The sequence below is a fragment of the Schistocerca americana genome, chromosome 8 (assembly GCF_021461395.2).
Source record: "Schistocerca americana isolate TAMUIC-IGC-003095 chromosome 8, iqSchAmer2.1, whole genome shotgun sequence".
Taxonomy (NCBI): domain Eukaryota; kingdom Metazoa; phylum Arthropoda; class Insecta; order Orthoptera; family Acrididae; genus Schistocerca; species Schistocerca americana.
The window spans coordinates 446,102,332-446,123,893 of NC_060126.1; positions in this window are offsets into that span (position 1 = coordinate 446,102,332).

A 21,562-nucleotide genomic window follows, 5' to 3' on the forward strand; every position below is an offset into this window, starting at 1 on the left:
TCCTGCCTCTTCATCCTCAGACATCAATTCTGCACTTGTCCGCCCTGTAACAGGTTTTGTTTCCAGTGATAAAAAATAAGGATGGATTTAAAATTTACAATTCTTTAACATGTTAGACAGTTGCACAGTGACGGACCACCGTATAGTTTTTTTCACAATCGGACTTCTCAGAAGTTTAATCAGCTCCTGTAAACAAATAGTTCTGTATTTATATGGGTTTTCAAACTTTCATTGCTGAGTCAGTGAGAGTAAAATCTTCGATTGATTAGATCACATCATTTTCCTCTTCTACTTCTTCAACAATTTGGGTGGTAGCTAACATGCAGGCACTAGAATACTGTTGGAGAAAACCCTAACTGAGGGGTCAAACATTGAGTTGTTGAAGCAGAAGTGGTAATTTTATCACCCAGTAAATTTTACTTTCATATATGTGGTGAAAATGTACTGTATTGTTATTTAATTTGTTAGTCTTCCTAGTCTAGTCCTTTGCACATAGAAGTTTCTTCCACTGTTGAAATTCAGATCTGGGGACAAAGATTCAATGGGGCATTTAAATGTGTTACCCACAGTGAGTACTGTGGATCAATTAAATTGTTTTCATGACAAACATGAGACTATCACATGCAATGGCAATGGGATACAGGCAGATGCAGATGCGGGGTTTGTTTCTGGGGAGAGAGGATGGAGGTAGGGAGAGACATTTTCACAATTTGTTACTGTCTACATCCTCCCATTTTATATGCACAAATACACAAATATTCTTCTTGTCATCTCCACATTTAGTTTTTAATAACAATTAAATATATGACATGTTTTAACATAATAGTGATGGTTTGTTTACATCAGTGTTTAGTACATAACTTTCAAAAAACTGCAATCAGAGAAATATCTCAATTGAAAAATATTTTTCTGAAAATTTGGAAAGCACCTGTATCAGTTGATTTAAGAACTGCAGCAGTAACAATTCTCACAACTTTGACAGTGTCATACTTGAACAATTATGGGGAAAAATATAGATTGCAATTCACTGCAAAGACAACACACTGAGTTGTAGATAGACACAATGAAAAGACTGTCACATATTTAGTTTTTGGCCAATGTATTCTTCAGAAAAGAAAACACACACACACACACACTCTCACATTTACACAAGAAAGCACACATGGCAGCCATCTCTGGCAGCTCAGACCAGAATGCAACTGTCACGTCAAATGAAAGCAGCAATCTGGAGTGGAGCAGGGAAGGGCGAAGGATAGGAGGTTACGTGCAGGGGTAGAGTAAAGTGCTGTCTGGTGGAGCATGCAGGGACTAGATGGAGCACTGGCAAGACTGCCAGGTGCAGCGTCGGGAGGCTGTGGGGCAGTGGGGAAGGTGAGAGGGGGGGGGGGGGGGCAGGAAAGTAGAGGTGCAGGCAAAGGGAAAGACAAATGGGTGCCTCAATAGGCAGGAGCTATGTACAGCTGCATCTTGTGCCAAAAGGTGTGCTACCATGCTTTTTGGCAGTGGCCATTCATACAGGGGGACAGCTGGTTGTTAGTCATACCAAAATAAAAAGCTGTGCAATGATTACAGTAGAACTGGTATATGACGTAGCTACTTTCACAGGTGGCCAAGCCCAGTGGTGCCCATATCTGAAGGCAAGGGGACGACCGTGCCCACTGCATCCCGTTAGGTGTCAGAGAAAAGAAAAAACTATAGCGTAGTCTAGTGTTTTTCTTTCGAGAAAATAATTTCAGAGTTGCTATTATGCATGTTTTTAAGAGGGTCAGAATTGGAATTTTTAATAGCTACTTGCAAATCACCATTCATCTTCCAAAATATTAAAAATTCCGCACTTCCAGATTTACCCCCCTCCCCCCCCCCCCCCCCCCCTCCAAACTATCATGTAGGCACCCATGGCCTGGCTCGTGAAGGGATAGGAAAACCCTGTGACAGGATTGGAACAGCAAGTGCTGGATAGGTGGATTGGGCAGGTTTTGCACCTGGACAAAGAGCTGGAATTGGGAGTGGAACAGGGATGGACTAGGATGCTGTGGAGGCTGGGTGGTGATGGATCACCACCTTGGGAGTGGTGAGAAGGCTCTTGGGTAGGATGACCCTCATTTCAAGACATGATGATTGGTAATCAAAGCCCTGACGAGGTTCCAGTCCAGTCCTGGATGGTATTGTTCTTGGAAATGGTGGGAGGAGTTGGAGTATGTGGGGAGGTGACAGAGGAGATCTGTTTGCAGACTACGTCTGGAGGATAGTGTCTATCTGTGATGATATTTGTGAGACCTTAAGCATAATGGACAAGTAAGTTCTTGTCACTACCAGATATACCGTCCCCGAGTGGCCAGGCTTTATGGGAGGGAATTTTTGGTGTCGAAGGGATGGCAGCTGTTGAAATGCAGGTACTGTTGGTGGTTGATGGGTTTATTGTGGACAGATGTGTGGATGGAGCCATTACAGAAGAGGATGTCAACATCTAGCAACATGGCGTGCCGGGTTGAGGGGACCAGGTGAAGTGGATGGGAGAGAAGGTGTCGAGGTTGTGAAGGAATGAGGGTAGGGTGTCTTGGCCTTGCGTCCAACATGATATAAAATCAACGCATGATCTCATCATTATCAATATTTCACTTAACACCATGACTGGGACTGCAGACAGCGGAGTATGACTAAGTGAGGGTTTAAATGAGGAAAATGCTTTTTTACACACATAAGTTTGGGAAAGTCAGACCTCTTGTTACTTTTTTCTTAGTCGAGGGTAGTTTTCTTTCAGTATTGCCTTACTCAGCTTCATATGGTTTCCCAGTTCTGCCTGCAGATTCACCAATTGTGGCAGATTTTGCTGGTAGAAGGTGTGGTCAGCCTAAGAGCCTGACTGGAATGTCTTCTCCAGCCAGTATGGCCATATAGGCTTACCCTCAGGCAACTAACTGAAAAGTATATTGTGTTAAACATAGCTGTAATTTTCTAGAATTCATGGCTGTTTTTGGGCCTTTTGTTTTCAGGCTGCTTTCTATTCCTAAAAATGTCTGAAAAACTTTGAAATTAACATATGGTAAAATGTCCTCTTTGATTTTCATCTGTGTGCAGGTATTCTCTGTGCAATATAGTCACAAAGATACTTGTCAACTAATCAAATTAGCCTGTAATGAGCCATCAGTTCCTCATATCGAAACATTCAGTGGACAGTTTTAATCAACTTCAGAAAGTATATTTTTGAGTAATTGATTTAGACATGTCTTCCGAATAGTGTGTTGCACCAGTTTTTGCCCTGCCTGATGATGGCAGCTTGTGATGATATGAACTTCACAAGACACCTGTTGGGGAGCCATTCTGATTAATGATCAACCAAACACTGCTCACAACTGGCCTGGGTAGGGTCCAAGATGTGCCCATCGTACTCAATGCTGCCCCAGATATGCTAAATAAGACTGAGATCACAAGACCTGTAGGGTTACACAAGCAACCCTACATCCATAGAGTATTCTCAAACAATTCTAATACAGTTCCAGAGTGGCCAGGTGGTGCATTGTCTCTAAGAATGTACAGGTCACCTGAAGGAGAAACAAACGGATGCACATGATTGAGAGTACATTCCTATATCTGTAGAGAGACTCTTTATGATAAACTTGTCCAAGCTATATTTTGACTCATGTAAACATATACCATATCATCTGTAATGGTGCCCTGTTAATAAGTAGGGTGTGTCACTCTTTGTGATAGTCAGTGTTCTCATACCCTGATATTAGCACATATCTATGTGTATTATAGTTAATCAGTGCAAGTAACCTTTTCTCATCGTTTGAGCAATTAATGGCATTGTTCCTGTGCCCAAACTAATGTACAAGACTTGTGACATGGAATACATGATGTGGGGTGATATTTTCTGTACCCTGAAAATGTTCTGCAGTTTAAGATTTGGTTTTGAAATCTGCCATACCATTATATAATCCATCTGAAACCTTGTAGTGTCTCCAAGAATATTCCACTTATACATCCTTCTTTCATGAGCCTCAAACCAAGTGTTAACAATGATCAAATTTGCTCTGTGCAATATTTTAGCAGGCAGTTTCCTCTCCTGTCACTTTCCCCCAGTCCACTTTCTCCTACTATTTTTCCTCATCTTTCTTTCCCCTACTGTCAAATTACACTCTCAAATCACAATTAAATTTTGTGTCCCTTAATGATCTAAATAATTTCTTGTACCTGATCATAGAGTTTATTGGTGTCTTCATCAATGATTGTAGTGTTGGCTTGCTTATGATGACTTTACAGAGTGTTCATAGCAGTTCATTTACTCTTCCATGACCCCTATCTGATTTTGTGTTGTTAACCCTGTACTCGGTTGACTGCAAGTCCTGTACTTCCTGCTACTGTGCTCCACTAATACTCACTATATCTGACTTCAACCTATCTGTTTCGCTTTCTAAATTCTCTAACCTAGCTACCGATTAAGGGATCGAACTTTCCACACTGCAAACTGTAGAACACCATATTTTCCACTCTGATGACAACATCCTATTGAGTAATCTTCACTCCCAGATTTGATGGGTGGAGCTGTGGTTTCCCCTTGTTTTCAGGTGTTCACAGTCTAACACTGGCTAATGTAAAACCAGATCAGTCAGTATTCCAGACTACTGCCCTGCAACTGCTTCCCCTTTTCAGGAACCACTCCTCTGTTGGCAATAGCTTTTAGATCTCTCACCTGAATTTTTCCTGTCACTGATAACTTGTCACTTTCCATAAATCCCATCAAGGACAACCAAGCTATAAATTATCAGGTAGACGCAACCACTGCAAACTACTTCTGTGAAGTATGCCAAAAATATACTATAGAAACAAGACCAAAGCCATGTGGAAAGTTGTGAAACAAGAGATGTGTAATGTCTCTACTAGAAAAGCCAATAACATGCTATATCAAGATGAAGAGAAAATAACAGCACCAAGGAAAGTACAGTAGCAAATACGTTCAACAGCTATTTTATGAATATAAGTTGGCAACTAATCAGTAAGATTACTCTACGTAACCGAAACACAACAGTATCACTGCTGAAGATCAACAGCTCTGCTACCTCATTCTATCTGTACCCAATGACCATCATAAAAACCTTAAAAACGAAACAATCCTTAGGAGTAGTTGGTATACCTGATAAAATAACGATAAGATGTAGTGAACACATTGTAAAACCACTAACATACTTATGCAATAGTTCACTGTCATCAGGGACTTTCCCTTCTTGTCTGAAAATTGCGAAATTGAAACCAATCTACAAAAAAGGAAACAAACTGAAGAAGTTGGCAATTTCAGGCCAGTTGCACTATTTTCTGGATTCTCAAAAATTTTAGAGAATGTCTTTCACAAAAGACTTTATGGAAAAAATATCAAATCCTATCCACCATGAGTATTCAACAATGAAAACCATCAATTTTTGACAAAATAATTTAATTGGATAGATAAAAAATCTACTCACAAAGCAGCAGCAGAGAACACACATAAAAGAAGGTTGTAATTAGGCAAGGTTTTGGAGCCAGTGGCTCCTTTTTCAGGCATGAGAGTTGAAGGGGAGGGAAGAGGGGTGAAAGAAAAGGACTGGAGAGGTCTAGGAAAAAGGATCAGTCTTTCCTTCTCATTCTATGCAGTACGTCTCCCCTGACTCACAATTCTGGGTGACTTTCCCAAAATCTACCAACTGAGATACCCAAGCACAACTCATGACCCATCCTCACAGCTTCAGTTCTGCCAGTATCTTGTCTCCTATCTTCCAAACTTCACAGCAGCTCTCCTGCAAACCTGGTAGAGCACTTTCCCATGAAAGAAAAAGGTCCCGAGTTTGAGTCTTGGTCCAGCACACAGATTTAATCTGCCAGGAAGTTTCAAATCAGTACACACTATGCTGCAAAGTGAAAATTTCATTCTGGAAACATCCACTAGGCTGTGGCCAAGCCATGTCTCTGCAATATCCTTTCTTCAAGGAGTGCCAGTTCTGCAAAGTTCACAGGAGAGCTTCTGTGAAGTTTGGAAGGTAGAAGGCAGAATTGAAGATGTGAGGATGAGTCGTGAGTCATGCATGGGTAGCTCAGTTGGTAGAACACTTGACTGCAAAAGGTAACGGTCACGAGTTTGAATCTCAGTCCGACACACAGTTTTAGTCTGCCAGGAAGTTTTAAAAAGGTAGTGTCACGGACATAACGGAAAAAAAATTGAAGATAATGCACATTTGTTTGAACTTCTTGCAACGTCTGTGAGATTCTTCAGCATAAAGGCAAACTAGTGGTATTTATGCAATGTACAAGGGACAAAATTTATGAAAATATATCATGTTAAATAAATTTACCATAACTAACGTACAGAAAGACAGTTAAATGTTGCATATGTAACATATTAATGTCACAGGCAAAATGCATCCATTTAACTCATAGTGAAGGACTGAAATTATACACTCAAAAATGTTAAAATTTTGGTGTTGTGACATATGCATGAATAAATGAAGATTATTCAGATAACAAACAATAAATTTAGTTTAGAAGTTTTATATCACTTAAGCAAAAATTGACCCCATCTGAGAATCTGTGATACACACCGTATGGAAATGTCAACTCCATTAATATCATCCTTTTCTGGCCATACATATTTATCCCTCACTCTCTTAAAGAATTTTACTTTTTTTTCATTTGTCTCTGGTAATTTGTCCAACATATTTGTGCAGTAATGTCCTTATTCAGATTCAAGTTTAACATTAACCCTCTGACCAAAAAGACAGGGGAAAAGTTTTACTAATTGAAAATGATTATGAAAGAATTTATAAGTGTCTCCTCTTGAACATTCTGGTCTACAATACATTTGAAAAGGAAGATTGTGCCATTGCTCTGAGACAACAAACCTATTTTAGCTGTATATCTCACAGTGGCAATTACAATATTTTAGTCTGACATAAACACATTATATGTTTAGTCCATGTGCTACATCTAGCAGCTGAAACAATATGTCTAAAATATGACATCGTGAATATACTGATATCCTCAACAAAGAAGGTAAACAGGCACATGAAATACAGATGGGTTTGATAATTCTGGCAGCATTGATTGATATGCTGACTTTTTCCGTATTAAAAGTATTCTGGAAAGCACCTGCCAGTTTGCCACACATAGAGATATACTGCCGGATTTCACTTAGACATCACAAATTATTTTAACCAGATGGGTACATGGACAGGTGCTTCCACCTTTTTAGACATCACAACATATTTTAACCACATGGGTACATGGACAGATGCTTCCACATTTTACTGTGATAATTTCTGTGTAGTTACGTCAGTAAGAGACTATGAATTCTGAAAATGGCTATAGGCTGTAGACACTTTTGAAGCCACTGATGTAGCTTTGCATTCAAGAAAAAAAGATCTGAACAAAGATCTGATTTACATCAAATCAAATTTTGTTTATGTTTCTGCAGCAATAATGAAGTTGGAAGCCACATGTCTACCACTGGTGGAATCTTTGACAGTTATTGAAGAGCTCGAAAAACATTTTCAATCATTCTATGGAGATATGGAAGAGCAATTGAATGCAATGGACAGTGTCTTGAAAGGAGGATATAAGACGAACATCAGTAAAAGCAAAACAAGAATAATGGAACGTAGTCAAACTAAATCAGGTGACGCTGAGGGAATTAGATTAGGAAATGAGACACTTAAAGTAGTAAATGAGTTTTGCTATTTGGGGAGCAAAATAGCTGATGATGGTTGAAGTAGAGAGGATATAAAATGTAGACTGGCAATGGCAAGGAAAACGTTTCTGAAGAAGAGAAATTTGTTAACATTGAGTATAGATTTAAGTGCCAGGAAGTCTTTTCTCAAAGTATTTGTATGGGGTGTAGCCGTGTGTAGGAGCGAAACATGGATGATAAATAGTTTGGACAAGAAGAGAATAGAATCTTTCAAATGTGGTGCACAGAAGAATGCTGAGGATTAGATGGGTAGATCACGTAACTAATGACAAGGTATTGAATATTTGTGGCATAACTTGACTAGAAGAAGGGATCGGTTGGTAGGACATGAACACACTAAGCAGATTCAGAAGGATGTAGGTTGCAGTAGGTACTGGGAGATGAAGAAGCTTGCTCAGGATAGATTAGCATGGAGAGCTGCATCAAACCAGTCTCTGAACTGAAGACCACAACAACAATGGATGTTACAGTGAAAGATAAGCCGAACAGAATTATCAGAACAAATCCTGATTTTGAGATCATGAAATTCACAGAAAAACATATTTTGGTGAGACTGTAAAAGACTTCCGACTTTGTCCAAAATTTCTTCACTTAAGTAAGCAGCTGTCACATCTTGTGGCATAGAAAGGTCATTTTCCAAGTATAAAAATGTTCCATAAAATAAACTCATGAGCCTAAATGACGGAAATTTGGAGATATTGTTTATTGTGTACTGCTTAAGAAGAAAATAGAAATAAATATAGAACTGATTTTTAATATCACATATTTTTATTGTTTTACCACCTCAAAATACATGCTACTGCAATGGTACTGCCTGAATGCTTGCATGTTTTATGACTTGATAGTGCATGAAAATCCAATCTCTGTTTATCACTAATCTAATTTATGCTACTTTTTATTACTTTTGTCTTAATTTGGTTTACTCTCAAGCCATATTTTGTGCTTAGTAGACTGTTCATTCCATTCAGTATGTCCTGTAATTCATTCTTGCATTCACTGAGGACAGCAAAGTGATCAGTGAATCTCATCATTGATATTTTTTCATCTTATATTGTAATCCCACTCCTGAATCTGTCTTTTATTTGTGTCTTTCCTTCATCAATGAACAGATTGAATAGCAGTGATGAGAGACTGCAACCCTGTCTTCTCTTTCTAATCCAAGCACCTCATTCTTGATTTTCCATTTTTATTGTATCTTCTTGGTACTTGTACGTATTATATATTACCAGTCTTTTCCTGTATCTTACTCCTATTTTTTTGAGAATTTTGAACAACTTGTACCATTTTACATTGTGAATGTTTTTTCTAGGTCAAAAATCCTGTGGACATGCCTTAATTTTTCTCAAGTTTTGCTGCCATTATGAAGCACAGCATAGGAACTCTTCTCTGGTTCCTCTACCCTTCCTAAAGCCAAACTCATCATCACCTAAAAGATCCTCAACTTTCTTTTCTATTCTTCTGAATATTGTTCTTGTCAGCAACATAGATGTGATGCTCTTGCTATTTTTGGGATTGTGTGGACGATATTTTTCTGAAAATCTGATGGTATGTCATCAGTCTCATAGATTCTACACACAGCCTTGAATAGTTGTTTGGCTGCCACTTCACCTAATGATTTCAGAAATTCCAAAAGAATGTTATGCTCATGTCCCTTCTGCCTTATTTAATCATAAGTCTTCTAAAGTTTGTTAACATCTGACCTTAATACCGAATCCCCTATATCTTTGATATCAACTCCCATTTCTTTGTCTGTCACATCATAAGACAGTTCCTTCTCCTCATAGAAGTCTTGAATGTACTTTTCCACCTATCTGCTCACTCCACTGTGTTTTGCAGCAGATTTTCCATTGCTTTCTTATTTCCTGCAGCCATTTTGCTTTAGCTTCCCTGAATTTCTTATTTATTTCATTTGTAAATGACTTATTACTACATTCCTGTTTTTTGTGAGTGTTTTCTTACTCCCTTCCTTTATCAGTCACTTACATCCAGAACAGTTTACTACTTTTTAGTGACCTTATGATTCTTTTGATTGAATTTAGAAGCCAATGATCTGAATTTCATATAATCTGTCTTGCTGCTGATGTCATCTAGGGGATCAGTGTATCATCTGCATTGCTGAGTTCATTCACTTTGTGCCTAATAACGCTTCAAATTTTCCTTGCCTTGTTATTGGAATTTTTTTGGGTATAGTACATGGTTTTGCCTTTTGAAAAGAGGCTGACTATTTTGCAATGCTGCTTGAAGTGAAGCCTTGATTAGAAGTAGTTCTTGACATTAAAGCTCCTCTCTCTTCACAGTACAAGATACTTTGATCCCAGGGGTGAGCTACCCTTTTCCTGGAGATTCCACTGTGAATTTCCATGAGCCACTGTATAGCAAAACTGGATTCATAAAGTTATAAGAATAGTTGTAGGAAATAATTAAATTTATCATCTAGTGTGTTTCCTTGGTAAACTTCTTCCCATGTAAATTTCTCTGATTGCGTAACCGAGTCAGCATTTACAATTCTGTGAAATTTTCCTTTCCCTTTGTAGTTAAAACTGACTGATACTTTATTGCTGCCATCTGACCATCATGGTCCGTGATTTGTGATAAATCACCGAGCGACCACCTACGCATTGAGCACCAAATGACATCTGCAATGTCACCCATTGTTGCAAGACAGGCGCTTTAAAGATAACAGCCACTCTGCATCCACTATTATGAAACATGGGCATTTGTGGCTGATGCCGCGGCTATGTGACAGCACATGATGACTGTGCAGGCGCAACCTAGCACCAACCAAGCACCACCTGCAACTCGCTGGCTATGTATGCGATTGTCACCTGTGATCACTCTCATTCTGTTCTGACTCTGTATGCTATTCACTATGTTTACAGAACTATCATGGATTTGTCTGCCACATGACATTTCTAACATTGTTGCCGTGGTTCACAGCATACTGTTTGAACATTAAACACACTTGTTCTGCAAGTGGTGTCACGTGTTTTTATGCTGTGAGTTACTACATGCTCAGATTTATGATGGGTTCAATCCATTTCGTGAAATATAGATGTCTTTATGAATAAATTATCAACTGCTGTTTCGCTTTGTTTTATTCTTGTTAAGAATATTTCTGTGTGGGTCAAACCAGAGCTGTACATCAGTATCTCCAGAATCAGAACTATCCGATATGGAATCTATATTGAAGTTTTCACATACAATGACTTCCCAGTTATTTCTAATAAGTCTTATTAATACTCCCTCAAAATTTTAATGAAGTTTAAAACATATCCTACTTGAGCCCCGTAGACTGCCAGAACAGCTACCTTGTATATTTCCAAGTCTGTTACTGAAGTACAACATTCAAATAGCTGTATTTAATTCCCTGAAGTCCACGGTATGGGACTTTATTTCATTTTTTGAGTATGTAACCACTCCCACTTCCCTTGCATTAGGCATACAGTAATGTGACACTAATTCAGTTTCTGTGACTTCCAGATGATGTTCTGTTAAGCACAGTGTACCTGTACAAACACTTTCAGGTTTTTCAGTGTCCTGTATAGATATGAAAAGCTCAGTTTTTGTATTGAACAGGCGGCTAATGTTTTGATTGGGAAGTCCAAATACAATGACGGAAGAAAAATTACAACACAAAAAAAAAAAAAAAAAAAAAAAAAAAAAAAAAAAAAAAAAAAAAAAAAATGTAATAATAATGTAGAGAAATGAAATTTCAGGAATGGATTTGTCCAGGTAACATATTTAAGTGATTAACATTGTAAGATCAGAGGTTAAGAAGTGAGAGATAAGTCACCAAAATATGAAATGCTGGTACATTAATAACTGGTGTAACTGCCAGAATGTTGAATGCAAGCGTGCAAATGTGCATACATTGTGTTGTACAAGTGCCAGATGTCATTTTGTGGGATGGAGTTCTGTGCCTGTTGCACTTGTTTGGTCAATACAGGGACAGCTGTAGCAACAATCTCTGACTCAGTCGGCTCTAGACTTGTGTTGTGTACACATGTGTTTTATATGTGTCTCCATCAGTTAATAAAGCATAGATATTTTATATTTATGGCCTTCTTCATTCCATCTGGAGTATGTGTATCTATGCCTACACTATATAGGTGACACCTCATCGAACATTCTTCGACTCATCTTGCTTGCAGCAACAGTGGAGCCATCATGCGACACTATGGCTGAAGACCGGCAATTGCAAGGCAGTGACTTGTTTAGTGTTGAGTTCAGTGCTTTACAACAGCAGCAACAAATCCTACCTTTGATTAAATTTGAAAGTGACGTTCTCTCACTCAGTGTCAGTGGTTACAACAATGACATTCTTTTATCTCAACAATGTACCAGTTGCTGACATGTATCTACTGTGAATACCATTCTTTCACAATCAAACAAGACACTTGTCAACAAACTACCATGGACAGACGGGGACTGATGTTCGATCAACTAACTAACATGTTGCGTCTCCCACGCTGTGTACAGTGTTTCTTAACACACTCACATTGCAATATGCAGCCAATTCCTGTTGGGCCGTGTGAGTACATTCTCCTGGATTTTACATCGACGTCATGGCCTCCTCATGAAAGCTCATTGATTGTCACTCTCCATCCAAATACACTGCTAAATGGACCTCAGAACTTACACAGCAGCTTTGTGCAATTTAATTCAACACTCAAGCTGCCACCATTCTGTCCACAACAACCAAACATGTGGTTCACCTTCACTGAGTGCATGTCCCACAATCACGGCATTTAAAAATTTCGTCAGTTTACTGTGTCGCCTCAGTGACCTTGCAGACCTTATTAGTTATGTTATATTATGACCCCTGGTTATCAACAAATATGATGTGGGGAGAACTGTTCTCATTCCGTGTTTTGCCCATACACCAGAACAGCAACTGCGTCAAGTTAACTATGGCGAATATTAAGGTACAACAACTATGGTGATGTCTTCGACAGTTAATTCATGTGACACTCATGCCATATCTACTTTCGGGACTATGTGGATTGGGAAATTACCTCCTCAGATACAATTAGCAGTGATTTCACATGAGCATGTATCATTCAAGAAAAGATTAATTTTGGCAGACAGACTGCTTGCAACATGGACATCAATAACCAGCCACACCTTAACGCCAAGGTACAGGCATTGGTGCCCAGCAGTCAGCAACTGAATGGTACTGAGTGCACATGGGCAACTCCGAAGATGATGTTGCTCCATCCCACATGGGTGATGACCTTCACCAGGCCAAAACAGATGGCTGACTAGCAACGACACTTTGTCTGCTTACAAAACAATGTGATCGCACCCATGCTGGTTTCACTCATGTTTTGGCAATAAAGTTCGCAACATCAAGGCATCCTGTGACTACCCAAACAGGAAGAATTATTGTTCCACCAATTCAAGTCGTCTACTGTCTCAACATCTGAGTCAGGTCCATTGCACACTGCCTTTGTAGGACAGAGAACACACTTCTAACCAATATTATCTCATTTATATGGAGTCTGAGGTGTTATTCCATGTGATCTACCTGCAACAGAAAAACCTCTATCTGCCTTCCAATTCTGTGCAGTGGACAATTCACACATCACAGAGTATGGAATCACAAAGTTCTCCTGGAAATTTTTCATTGCCCATATCAACAAAACATTATTGGCAGCTGACTTTCTAAGACATTTTCACTTCTCTCATGATCTGTCTCTTGGAACTTTTGCATCAGAGCAGAGAACATTCTGTCACTAGTTTTATAAGTGCTAGATCATCCATCATACAGCCAATGGCTGTGGAACTCATCATACAAACCATCAATTCAGTTGACACATAGAAACCCTAGCAACAGATGTTTCAAGACTGCATGTCATTGGCTTTGAAATTGCAATGGACTAAGCAGGAATACTTTGACATAAAAGAGAAAATGGTTCATTTACACAAAGAAAACTTTACTACAAGTGATGAAATTCGCACATCAGCAGATGAGTTTGGAACCATGAGTATGTATCTGGAACACATCACTCAGGAATAGCCTCATCATTCTGCCTCTCTCATCATGAATGATTCATTGGACACAAGACAGACTGTGGCAACATTCACACATCATAGGAGCAGCCTTCAACAGCTTCATCAGCACCCCTACAGATCAGTCAGGTGCATTGGTATTCTGGTGCCTGTGCACTTGCTGTGTGTGTCTTCCCCACATAATCCTAGTGTCCAGTTCGGACAGTGTGCTATCAGTAATGGTACAGTTCATAAAATAAACAGCACACGGGTCTGCCAGTCCAACACAAAGTGGGTAAACTGGCTCCTGATAGACCACGTGGGTTAAGATGGTCATAGTGTAGTTGATACCACTATGGTACCACTTTCCTAGAGAGGCATGCAAACCAAAACATACAACCTTCAGTGGTAATTAACACCTCACCAGGAACCATCAGTGGTTGTGCCTGAGAAGCAAGAATCATGGAAGGTCTGGCCAAGATGGTTTAATTGAACATTGTTTACCATGACATTTTATTAACACAATTATTGTAAATTGATATAACTATGCTTGGTACAAGTCTTGTTTTAATAGTGGAAAATATTAAAGAGAGAAAAAAGAACAATTGGGCAACAGTTTTAAACAGTAAAACAAATCCATACAAGAAACTGGAAGTAAATAATCGTTTCCTGTTGGTCAGAGCCACCTTTATGTTCAGGACAAGACCATAGATCTAAATGAAAACACAAAATCACGCACCTGCCGAACATTAAAAGAACAAAATTACATTAGCTACAGCAGTTAATACTCAAATAAAACCTCCAAGTGCTCACTCCTCACTTACTATGCATTTCCTCACCGATTTCAAAACCAGAACTAGCCAAGTAGGCAAGACTGTGAAGATAAAACAACACCAAAGACCTCAAAATAAGAACTGAGTGTAACAGGTGAGCTGCACTGTCTCAGGAGTTGTTGCAAGCTGGGATTTTTAGACAGTCTGATAGTCCTTGGTATCCAGTCGGCTCATATCCAAGAAGGATCATACTTTCAGACTATACAGTGATTATTGGGTGCTCAACTCCCACACAATTGTGGACAGTTACCCTGTCCCAAAATTTAGTACTTTGCACATTATTTTGTAGGTGTCTCAGTTTTCAGTGTGCTGGACCCTAAGAAAGCATATTTACAGATCCCTATGAACCCTGAGGATATTCCAAAGACAGCTATCATCACCTGATTCAGACTGTACGATTCTTTATATGACATATGCACTTAAAATGCAGCACAAACCTGGCAAAGATTTATAGGCAGCGCTCTTTTTAAATTTCTCTTCTGCTACTCTTAATTGGATGACATTTTAGTTTTCTCTACTTCACGAGAGGAACACAAAGAGCACCTCAAACTAGTTTTCAAAACTTAATGCACACTTGGCATCATCATCAACAATGATACATGTCAGTTGAGATAGTCTAAAGTTACCTTTCTGGGTCATTTGGTTTCCTGTGACTGTACTTGGCATACACCTCAGTGTGCCAAATTCATTTGTCATCTGCATGACCACAGACCTTTCATGACTTACAATGATTCCTCAGTACAATAAATTTTTATCGTAGAAACCTGCGCAATGCAGCCACCACACAGGCACCTCTTACAGGCACATTAAAAGGCAAGCACACCTCAGGCAAAAAAACTGTTAACTTGACTCCACAGATTTAACAAGCATTTGACAAAATCAAAGACTGCCTTTCCCAGGCTATAACCCTCGGAACCCACTACCTACTGACCAACTCGCTATAATCAAGGATGCAAATTGTTTTGTGATCAGTGCTGTCCTCCAACAGTCAATAGCAGGCACACAACAACCACAGCGTTTTTTTCCCAAAAAGCTGAAAAACTCACAGCATTAGTGTTTGGCCTACAACAGAAAACTAATTTCGCGTGTACAAAGCAAGTGGTACTTTAAAGATGACCTTTGACAGTTACATGGATCATGATGCTCTAGTGGATTCTATTTGAAATTCTGCAAAAGACTATTGTGCTTGTGCTTCCGCCATTTGGACTTCATTGCACAATTCACAACAGATGTTTGAATCTGCATGGCACAGCAGTACTTTGCTGATAAACGTTCTTTCAATTGATATTGATTTTGGTAAACTTGCAGGTTCCATAGATACGGGAACTTCTGTATAACAACACATCAGGATAGTGCATTAAAAGTGCAATGCCCACAGTTCTTCAAAACCACTGTCATTTACTGGAACCATGCACCATGAGATGAACCATTTTTGATGAACTGCATGTACTTTCACGGCTTGAGATTTGTACAATACGAAACGTGTCACTGACCACTTTGTCTGGCCTAACATCAAGAAAGGCTGTAAATCTTGGACTCAAGCATGCAGTGCCTGGTAGCCTTCCAAAATATGGCATGCACAACCATGATACCAGTGTTACACTACCCCTAAGGGCCATTTACAGCATGTCCACTTGGATTTCGTTGGTCCCCTTCGTGATTCAAATGGGTATTGATATATTTTTTCAGTGACTGACAGAGTAGCACAGTGGCTTGAGGGTACATCAGTTTCAGACATCACTGCTGAAACAACTGCAAAAGCACTTATTAGCCAATGGATTTCTCATGTTGGTTGCCTGCCATAATAACAACAAACCAAGGGAGGCAATTCAAGTCAGCACTTTTTCTGAACTTTGTCATGTATGAGGTGTCCAGCACTTTCAAACAACATGTTACCATTCACAAAGTAATGAGCTTGTAGAATTCTGACACTGTACTCTAGAAATTGCTTTCATGAGCCACAGAGGGGAAAGGACAGGTCTCCTCCCATAGGTTCTTCTGTGTGTGCATGCAGCTTATAAAGATCTCTGTGCATCTCTTGCAGAATTCATTTATGGAGAAGCCCATACTCTTCTGCCATATTTCACCAAATGGTTACAATTACCTGTGGACAAACAACTGCCAAAGCATGTCTGTAAATTCAAGCAACATATTGCACACTAGAGATGGGTTGTTTGTGAGCTAACGGGAACAGTTCACCAAGATGAACTGAACAAGCAAGGAATGAATTCTAAGGAACAGTCTTTCATAGTTCACTTTGGTCGGGTCTTATAGTTCCCGGGAACGAGAAACGGTTGGTCTCATTCCTGCAAGGGCACGTCTGCCGGTCTCGTTCCAGCCTCGGTCCCATTCCCGTCTGTCTCGGTCTCGGTTGTGGCTTTCTACTTATAGTTCCCGGGAACGGGAAACGGTTGGTCTCATTCCTGAATGGCATGTTGGCCGGTCTCATTCCAGCCTCGGTCCTGTTCCTGTCTGTCCCGGTCTTGGTCTCACTTGGCTGGACTTGTCGTTCTTCGTGTGGCCACTTGTCGCAGTTCCACTGATGACTGCTCATAGTTAGTTCAGTGTCGAGTTGTTGTACGTTTTGTTCACTTCACACACCCATTCTAGATCTGATTCAAACCTTTCTTGAACTCTGAACTTCTGGGTCTTTTCGCATTCTATTCAGAGTCCACGACTGGTAATTAAAATGTATTTTATAATTAATTATAAACTACATAAAAATTATGTGGTATGTAATATATACATCTTTTCAGGTAACAAAACGGCCGTATCAGGTTACTACACTATTTCGATAAACAGCAGAAGAAATATTTGTAAAAAGGTAAGATTTTTTTTCTTATTACACATGCAAAGGACGTCGGCACGGCACACATGAGTGGCCATTTTCCGTCTTCCTTTGATCCCTTTGATCCAATGTAAAAGAGCATTTCGTTGTTATGGAAGGCAGACCGACCTACAACCGAATGAAGCCCGCACTTCGTAATCAAGTGTATGGTGTCACATTTTGTAAAGAGAATATGAAAACTCTTACAATATTATTTCAGTGGTACAGGGTGGTGCACGAAAAATTGGCCCCGAGTGCTGGACTGCTCATTGTCACTTACCAGTCGTCATTTATTCTTTCAAAGTTGTTTGCATTAGCTTATTTGTTATTTCTTCACTGCCTAATTATTACATGTTTATTTATTTTGCTCATAGTGGTCACAAATCGTGCATAATTGGCAAGCAGTCTGTACTTGGGGCCATCTTATATTATTTCACTGTGATCAGCCACATAACACTACAGTTGGCTAAACGAGATGTTTTGCAGAATCACAAAAATTACAAGTGCGTGAGAATTCTGTTATGAATAAAAACTCTGTACTCCAGGGGGGAGGCAAGTACCCCCTCTTGGCGTCTTCCATCTTCAGTCACCTATGCTACTAATTTTCAATTTTTCATAAGAACCATATACCAAGCACAATGAATGGTGAACGAGTAAAAAATGAACAGTTCCCAAAAAAGAGCGACCACCAGTGAACTCATTCCCAAGGATGAATGACTTTGCCCATCTCTATTGCACACCCAAAGATACCACCACTTGGACCGTGGTAAAAATTGCTGTTTTTAAGAGCACGCCGCAGTGTGTAGTGTGAAGCAGTTGCCCTCCGTTTTTGGCAGTGGCTCTGCTGTCGCAATCGCAGCTTTGGTGTCTCCCTCTGGTGGGAAAGAGGAAAGGTTGCGTGTTCAAGTACATTTAAGGGGCGCTATGAGCTGGCCAGGGGGTCAGTCTGAGTCAGTCTGCGGTCAGTCTGGGAGTCGGTCTGGGTCAGTCTCTCGTCCCCAGCTTGCTAGTCTGTCTCTCATCTGAATTTGTGACGCAGTTAGTGTCTGTCTGTCATTCAGAGTGCTAGTATGTCATTTGTTCGGATCAACCTTTAAAGCTGGCAAAGTGACGGTCTTTCCACACCAGTAAGAAAACTCAGCGAGTGGTCGCCCTGTCGGGGCTTAGTTCCTGCATCTGAGTTTGCACGTTAGGCCGCCAGTCTGCTCGAGTTTGCTCAGGCAATGGTGGCTGGATCGATCGGTTGGTCGGTCGCGCACTGAGACACAAGATAACTTGTCTGCCTTGAGTGTTGGCGCATGTGAGATCGCCATGTGAGTCCAGTGGGCCTCTCCGTATAGTGAGGGGTAGTGGCTTCGCGGCCGCCACGAGAGCAACAGCAGTCAACCCACGACATCGGTCTGGCCAGGGCGAGCTGCGACGCCGTGAGACGAGAGATCGGCGTGTCTTCCTGCGTCCGTTGAAGCGGCTGGCAGCGGACGGTTTGGGAGAGCGTTTTGGGGGTGCTGCGCCAGGTCTTCGCCAGAAATTCCAGTTTATTAGAAGTTAAGTGATTGGTGATATGTTGTTTAATTTACTTGTTAAATTCTACTTGTTTTCTTGGTGAGATTACCAGGTGCTTTGTTTTGGGGTCATCCCACCATTAATTCTTCTCCATTTGCCCACCCGCGGGAAGGTGGTTATTTATGAATTGGGTTAGAGCAACCTGCGGTTCGGAGTGTTTGGTAATCTGCCATACGTTAATAGCTGCCTCTGTCATGTTTGTCGGATTTGGTGTGTTAGCAAATTTATTGCTTAGAGTGTTAACGGCCTAATTCCTGAAACATGTTTTGATCCTGCCTATCATCTTGAGAGGTGGTATCTGTGTATTGTAAAGCATCTTAACTTGTTTGGTCAACCCTGTAGAATTTTATATAAGATTGGATTTCATGGACTTTTAAATGGTCATTTTAGTATATAAATTTGCCACCCTTCCACCGTAAGACTTTTCTTAGAAGTGGCAAGTTAATCTTTTAATTTTAGTGTTTTGTACTATTTCCAGTCCTCCTACGGGGGTGCATAGTTTGTGTGCTTGTGTGAATTGTTAAAACTTTTACTTTAAGGTAATCTGGTGTGTGGCAGATTTGCACCTGTATAGTCTTTCAGAGGTTGTTAGGTTGTTGTGAGCGGTCGTGACTACGGCTGTGCCAAAAGGGAGCAGGAAGATTCTCAGCCCGAAAGCTCATACACTCAAAAATTTGTTTCCTTCTGCCTCTGAATAAGTTGTGACTTGATATTTAGAGGGTGCTTTCTGCTTATAATTTTAAATCTGTTTCTAAAAAAAAAGGCTTTTAGGAATAAAATCCCCATTTGTTAAAAGTAATTTGATTTTGATTTCATCAATTACTCCCTGGCAACTACTTCCACACTCACATAGTACGATTAAGTGTGTTAATGTTCTTGATGAATCACAAGTAAATAAAGTAAATTCTTAAGAAAAAGTTTTGAAAGTAAAATCACGGTAATCTCCCTATCAATCTGCCGTACATTAATAGCTGCCTCTGTCATGTTTGTCGGATTTGGTGTGTTAGTGAATTTATTGCTTGGAGTGTAACGGCCTAATTCCTGAAACATGTTTTGATCTTGCCTATCATCTTGAGAGGCAGTATCCGTGGACCCCAGAAAACCTTTGTCTCTGAAGGTCTGCAGGTCCATGCCCAAATAATGCTGCATGGTGATACTGTCTGCCTGGTATTACACCCACCCTAATCAGGACCTCGTAAGGTAATCGTATGGGGCGGCATACCTCTGACATTTTTGCTGCATGGTTAAGTGACTACTGTTATGGTTAACAGGCTTAAACCAGTGTGGATCCTACATAATGCCACTGACCCACCTATGAGTATCAGTAATCATATAGATGATGTTCTGCATGTTAACCTAGATGACAACATAATCATAGCATGAGTGGACTGAAATCAGCTCTGACCTGAGGAGACTTAAGTCAAACTAATTGATGACCTTCTTGTTGTGGAAAGACAACAAGATGAGCAACGTGTCCACAATGGCACACCACCAGACACATTCTCCTGACAATACTGACCCCTGTGACAGATTGATCAGAATTCCATTGCTTCCATATTTTGTCCAGAGGGGTTTCTCACATTCATGGCTGCTGAAAGATACCCATAGCCCCAACTTCTGTCATCAGAGCAAGACACATCCACTGCATCATTCCTTCCGCCCTCCTCACGCCTGCCTCCACTACTCAGCATCCCCAGTCTTCACTCTTGTTTTGGACAACCTCATCAGCTACAGCCTCATTTTGTGTAGTTACCACCTCCAGTTGTTTTATGAGGAAACATTGCTTTTTACTAAAAATGATTGCAAAGCAATTTATTTGAGTTAAAAAATGCAGGTCCAGAAACAAATGTATAAGAATCCATGTTCTAAACTACCCCATTTTGATACTAGATGCAATTCTAGCATGAAACTGGTCTGTGTGATCATCTGTTTGCAGAGAACTCCTTCCATGTAAGCAGGATACCATTAATGCCATAAAAGTTTAGATTGTCAGGCACAATTTTATGGTCTACACTCTCATAGATTACCCTAGCATATCTGTTGCCAGATTGTGATCACCACCTTGGCCCTCCCTGCTGAGGCTAAAGATACATTGACTAGCTGATACACCTTCAAAAATTTATTGAGATAATAATTTTGTTTTAGGATTTACAGAAAAAATTATTTTGCAAAATCTTATTTATTATCAAACATGAAACACGAAATGTTTATTAGTCATTCAGTTTTAATGATACCAAAAATATTTACTGGAAATCAACTTTCTGAGATTTAGTATTCACAAAATCATTACCTATGTCTGTAGTTTCAATAGCAATACAAATCAAAGGTAAACTGGTTATTCTGCTTTGCAACAATGTCAGTCTTAGGTAATTTATCATTATTTTTTATTCAGGAAAAGATATTTCACTGTGAGGTAGTGTGATTGGTAATGTTAGGAAAATTCTGTGTTGTCGGACAGTTTGAGAATACTAAAATTGAATTGTTGGAAAATAAATAAATCTTTATGCCTAACTGATTGATTGTGCAGGCAGCCTTTGCTGCTATCCTGGAACTGGTGCCCCGAATGCAGTGCACCTGTGGCACCACCAGATGATGATGCCTCTGCTTGATCTTCACTTTCAGATGCCTTTACCA